Genomic DNA, 6,545 nt, shown 5'->3' with positions numbered 1-6,545 from the left:
TTGCTTCTCGCTTTATTGTGCCTCGCAGATATTGCTCCTTACAAGGATGTGGGTGCAACTGCAAGGCAGCCCAGCTGCTTCCAGGGGAAGGAAGCCCCCACCCCCACCCCCTGTCACCACTTCTCTTCTAACCACAGAAATGGAACTGGCTGGGGATGGAGCTGGTTTTTTTCCCTTCCACCCCTGCAGCCAGCAGGACCTGGCTTAATTCTGACCATAGTATAGTGTAAACAACCTTTATATGCACTGGGAAACAAAAAAAATGTGTGACTTGCTTTATTGCAATATTCGCTTTATAGTGGTCTGGAACTGAACCTGCAATACATCCAGGGTATGCCTGTAGTCTTTACAGTGCCACAAACTTGTTCCCCGGTTTTCTTAGAATGGAGGATAGGAAACTGGCTGATATGAGATATTTGCTGTGCAGCAGAAAGGCAAACTTCAGCCACTTGCGGGGTTCAACTCTGTGGCAGCCAGTCCTTCAATGCCAGGAAGGACTTACTGGAACTATCATGAAGTCCAGAAGTAGGGAACCTCAAAGCCACGCTCCAAATGTGGCCCTCCAGACCTCGCTACCCAGCCCTTGGGACCCTCCCCAGGCCACACACACACTCTCTCCAGGTGGAACATCCCTTGCTGGCCTGCCTTCACACCTTTGTTTAGTGTTGTTGCCTGGCTAAAATGCATCCTTGAACTCTGATAATGCTTCATGCTCACTCTGGACGGAGGATAGAGACAGAGGTGTGGATGTGTGTAGAAACTGGCCTCCAAGGCTGAAATTTACATTGCTCTCTGCCCACTTCTCTGCCAGCCACCAGCACGTGACCCCTGGATGGCCCCTGGGCTGTAAACACTTTCCCATCCCCTGGCCTCATTTTCTCCCATAGGATTGAATGGCAGCCAGGGCATAAAATTATCCCTGAGGTGACTGCTTGGGGCCATTGAGCAACTTCCAGCTGCCCCCTTGGCTATTGACCACAGTTTGAGAATGGGCAAAGAGCAGAGCTATAGCTGTTTTCTTTGCTTCCCCATGCCTATTTAAGTTTATTCCATAAGAATTGCTGGAAATTAAGATTGCTCCAGTATGTGCATTCTGCCCTGCACATGCTCTTTCTTTAAAATGGCCATGGCTCAGTAGCAGGGTACATGGTTTGCATGAAAAAGCTGTCCGGTTGAATCCTTGGTATCTCCAGGGAGGTTTGGAAGAGATCTATCCCCCTGCTGGCTGAAACTCTGGAGAGACACTGCCAATCAGCATAGACAAAATAAAGCTAGATGGATCAAAGGTCTGGTTTCATATGAGGCTATTTCCTGTGTTCCTATACCTGGGAGAGACCCCATCTGAAACCCTGGAGAGCTGCTGCCAATCATTGCTAGACAGAAACTTCTGACTGACAGATAAGGCAATTTCCTGGGTTGCTTTGTCAAATTCTGGTGACTTAAGAGGCATAGCTCATACGTTGACCCACAAACACACTGGCAGTGTGTTCAGATAGATGGGTGCACATTCACATATTAAAAGCAGTGTTACATGCAACATGGCTTGAGAAAGCAGGCATTTCTGCTCTGTGGTGCTGCACCTGCTCTTAATACATGATACATCTGTATAAAACCTGCAGCCCTGCAGAGCAGATTTGTGCCCTTCCAGGCTGCCCCATTATACCTGAATGGGGGCCTTGGACAACAAAACTGCTTCCCATAATACTGGGCTTTTTCCAGTAAGAAAAGCTGTGGGGAAATGCATGCTGAAAATGTGGAGTGGTACTTGCTTTGATGCAGCTTCATCTAACCTCCCTGCAAACAAATCAGAAGGAATGGTCATTGAATAGCCAATGTTATCTAAGCTCTTCTTTGCCGAATAGGAAGAAAGCTCAATAAGCAGATCACTCAGAAGTACCCACAAAAGGTGAAAAGGAAGAAGAAAACTGCATCTTTATTCTGATAAAAAAAATTAAGCTTCAAACATAACTTTTTGCGGTCAAGCATGGCAGTTGGCATCAATCATGGCACTTTTAAAACGTAATGTGTAGACTTAAAAAGAGACATGGTATTTCTAGGGCACAACAGCGTTGGAGGTTTATCAGGGTAATGAAATATTCAGGGTTCCATTTTGGGAACGTGAAATGTTGTCAAATTTCGGAGTCGGTGAGTCAGGAAGAGCTTCCCTGCCAGTGCTGAAACTAAAGAGGAGCCGACAGAAGAGGGAGGGAGAGGAGACCAAGTTGTGACTCAGACATGAACCATTTTTGGCGCAGGAGACATGCGCAAGACAAAAGGATCCTACAGTGGGTGATGTCAACAAGCAAACGCTTTGTTTGGGAATAATAATAGCTGCTTACGTCTTGGCAGTGCCAGCTGAGAGGGGTGTTTGATATACTGGCTACGCCTGCTTAGCCACATGGAAAACGGGATAGTAATTGAGGGATGTTGTGACGCCTTTCTTAAAAAGAGCTGCTGATTACTACTGATTGAAGCATTGATTGGTGCTTACTCTGCCTGGCTACGAGAGGGAAAATCTCTGTTCACTCAGTTATTTTGATACATGTCATGGTTATGGTTCTAAGCCTCTTATCTTCCATGGTGGATAATTTTTTTTTTAAAGAGCTGTCTCGTATACGGTATGTTTTACGCTATCCTTAAAGAAAAAGAGATGTCATTCGCTGGTGGGCAGTGTTGAGGCTACCACCCAATAATTATACCTTTTTACATACGGTATATATAAAATGTATATCCACAGAATCCAGCAGAAAATTCAATGCAAAATAATTGGTACTGGGTGCTTTCTCAAAGCTTAAAGCATGCAGAATGCATGTTAAAGCCTTATGCTTTCAGCCCTGCAAAAGAGTCTTGGGTAGAAGACATTGCATTCAAATTCTTCCTGAAAAGAGAAGCTGCAGGGTCAGATCTTGCCTTGAACTGATGTGGCTATTATTCTGTCAACACCATCACCCCGCCCCCACTATAATACTCTCTCCTGGGAGGCCAACCTAGCACAGACTCTAACATCATCTTCACATCAGTGTAAGAGTTTTTAAACATTGCCTAAAGGTTGCCTAGAGCCTGCCCTGTGTTAGGCAGTTAACAAATAATACAATCCATAATATGGTTTTCTGTTTCCCTTCCAGCTGTGCACTCCTATTCCTATGAGTGACATTGGCTTATTCTTTAGCAAGATCTTGCCCTTTGCCCTTTCACCTGTGCCTCATCATGACCTTTGCTTGGGAGCATCTGCAAGGTACTGTAGTGAGCATTCCAGTTCAAGCCAGAACAGAATCTGCCTCTTAACAGTAGGTTTACATGTACAGCCAGGTGCAATAGTTTTTCTTACACAGACACACCCCTCTTCGTTTGTGGCTGTTAGAATTAGATTTAGCTTTGCATGTTAACGTGGAGGTAAAGCAGCACGATACCAAAATGAGAGACGCCTGTAATTGTGCAAAATAAGACGTTTAGCTGTCCAATTTTGTCACGTTGACTCAAAAAGGAAATGTCAGCTTGTTTGGGGATTGATCCTCGAAATGCCAATTGTATCTAAATGCACAAATCCCAAAGATCCCGCTGATTATTAGTATTATTTAATTTGATACTGCAGCAAAGCTCGTTGCTTAGGAGCTGGAGGAGGTAATAATCACTACCCCACAAGCCTCAAGTCCCTGCCACAGAGCTTAGCAGTAGCATTACCCTGTAGTTGTAACTTGTGCTAAGGTTTTTGGAAAATGCTTAATTCTCTGTTCTAGAAAGAGAAAATGAGGCACTTAATTCCATATTGTTACCAGCATTTTCTGTTTTGAAGAATACGTAAATAAAAACTCCCAACACACCAATCAAGACCCTTTGTAGCAATCAGCTCTGAAGCAGAAGAAACCTACCATAATTGTGTTTTTTTTTTAAAGCAAATAACTCTGTGCTGGTGGAATCAGATACACTGCAAGTGATATCTTTTTTGTCCAAAATATGCCATCCCTGGACACTAACCTCCCGGGTGAAAGATTTGTCTATCCCAACCTACTACTTACCATGCTGGATTTCTACTTGCAGGGAGATTCCTCCCCCCCTTCCTCAGGAAACATTAACACTGATTTCCTCCTTGCCCTCCTCACCTGTCATCTGAAATAATACAGCCCATTCTACCACAGTCAGGACTCTCGTGACTCATTACCACCCAATTCTGCTGCCACAGTTTCTGGTTGCAGGAGCCATTTCTTGCTGGGCTTGCCACCAAAGTGGTAGCATCACTTTGAGGTTATCCCTTTGGAGGTGGAGTGAAGCTAGGTGCCATTTTCTGTTCAGTGTTGTTAGATATGAGTCCTCTATGGTTTACCCTGTTGCAAGCCACCTTGGAGATCATTTGATTGAAAGACAGGACCTATCAATCTTAGAAATGAATTAAATGATGTAATGGTTTTTATAATGCAGACTTTGAATTAGCAGTGGGCTCCAGTTTTTAAGTGGTTTTGATTTGCTGATATATGCTGGCATTGGCATTGGCTTGAAAGGCTTACTGTAAATCTACTTCTGGAACATTTACCGCAGTAAATGAAAGGAAATAATGAGTGTGCCCTAGAATAGAAATCCACTCTGGAGTGCTCACATACACTGTCGATAGAGGTTGTGTCCACCTGCGTTTGGAAGTGTAATTGCATAGAAGGACTAATTAACTAGTATTATTCTGCCCTGGTGTATGGTAATTATATTTGCAATTTATTTTTTATGGGGCTATGAAGGTTTGTCTGAGGCCAACGTTTTTCCTAAGGCAGCGGGACTCCGTAAGACAAAATAAATCAACTGCCATTATTCTGAGCTGTGTAAATGGGCAGAGGGCCAGCGCTAAGTTTATACATCATGTAAAACATCAGTAAACCCAGCGCTGAGAGATGTGTGGTAGAGCCAGCAGCTGTGTGCTAGGCCTTCTTTACAGAAATTTCACACACACGTGGATTCCCCAGTGGGGATGTGTGGCTTGGGGAGAATTCCGAGGGCCAGATTTGGCCCCCAGGGCTGAGGTTCCCACCTCTTTTATTATTGTTGTTACTTATTGTTTATTAAATTTGTATACCACCCTTCATCCAAAGATCTCAGGATGGTTCACAGCATAAAATACAGAATAAAGCCACAAAGTGGCTGGGAAGAGTCCAGAGAAGAAACTTCATGGTGCATCAGCAGCACAACTGGATGCCTTCATCTGCCCCAACTGAAACAAAACATGCCTCTGCTGTATCGGTGTCTATAGCCACACCAGAGTCTTTAACCTTGCAACAGCTTGACTTCTCCCCCAAAGGTGCATTCCTCCATTATCTCCCGAGACAGACAGATGACAACAACAAAATAAGAACGAAACAGTACAAAAATCCCCCCACCCCACAAAAACATTTAAAGGACCTCTTCCCTGTATGTTTACAATATTTCAGGGTAATAAATCTCACAGGTTTTTTGTTTTGTTTATATCCTGCCTTTCCTCCAAGGAGCTCATTTATGGTTCTACTGCCTGCCCCCAGTTTATCCTCACAAAACCCCTGCAAGGTAGGTGAGGTTTAAGAGGTAGTGGAGATCAGTCCACACAGTCACTCAGTGAGCTCCCACCCAAAAGTGGGAATCAAAGGTTGCCACAAAGGTGGGAGAACAGGATCTGCTCTGAATCATGCCAGGCACAGGCAGACCTCAGAGGGCAGCCTCTGTCATATCCTCCCTAGAGGTGGGAGGAGAGCAGCAGTCCCCCCTATTCACCGAGAGGATGCTGTAGAGGCGGCATTGAGAAAGCTGCCCAGAAGGCAGCAGATCCAGCCTCCATCATGGCAGCAGACAATGCATTCCTTGAAGGCCAGATCTGTTGCCCCTGAGATCTAGCTGCTCAAGGTGGTTACCTTACCTTGTCTTGGGTGGGACAGCCCTGCATGCATTACTGGGATTTTTAACAAGGCAATAACAGGTTAGACAGAGAGAAGTAAAGGTAAAGGTACCCCTGCCCGTACGGGCCAGTCTTGACAGACTCTGGGGTTGTGCGCCCATCTCACTTAAGAGGCCAGGGGCCAGCGCTGTCCGGAGACACTTCCGGGTCACATGGCCAGTGTGACATCGCTGCTCTGGCGAGCCACAGCTGCACACGGAAACGCCGTTTACCTTCCCGCTGGTAAGCGGTCCCTATTTATCTACTTGCACCCGGAGGTGCTTTCGAACTGCTAGGTTGGCAGGTGCTGGGACCGAGCAGCGGGAGCGCACCCCGCCGCAGGGATTCGAACCGCCGACCTTTCGATCGGCAAGTCCTAGGTGCTGAGGCTTTAACCCACAGCGCCACCTGTGTCCCATTAGACAGAGAGAAACACACACAATTTGTTTGCCCCAGCATATGAGGGGAAAGTAATGTCTCTTGGAGAAGGAGCAGTAACTCAGTTGTAAAGCACCTGCTTGGTTTATTGATTTATTTATTTCCAATATTTATATACTCCGAATGACAAAAGCCATCTGGGTGGTTCACAGGTAAAGATTAAAAACATAAACTGCAATAGGAAACTAAAATCTAACACAGAATAAAACCAGCAACACAGAAC

The sequence above is a fragment of the Podarcis melisellensis genome, assembly GCF_964234715.1.
Source record: "Podarcis melisellensis genome assembly, chromosome: 15".
NCBI classification, from domain to species: Eukaryota; Metazoa; Chordata; class Lepidosauria; order Squamata; family Lacertidae; genus Podarcis; species Podarcis melisellensis.
The sequence above is the reverse complement of the archived record's forward strand: the minus strand, read 5'-3'. Positions refer to the sequence as shown.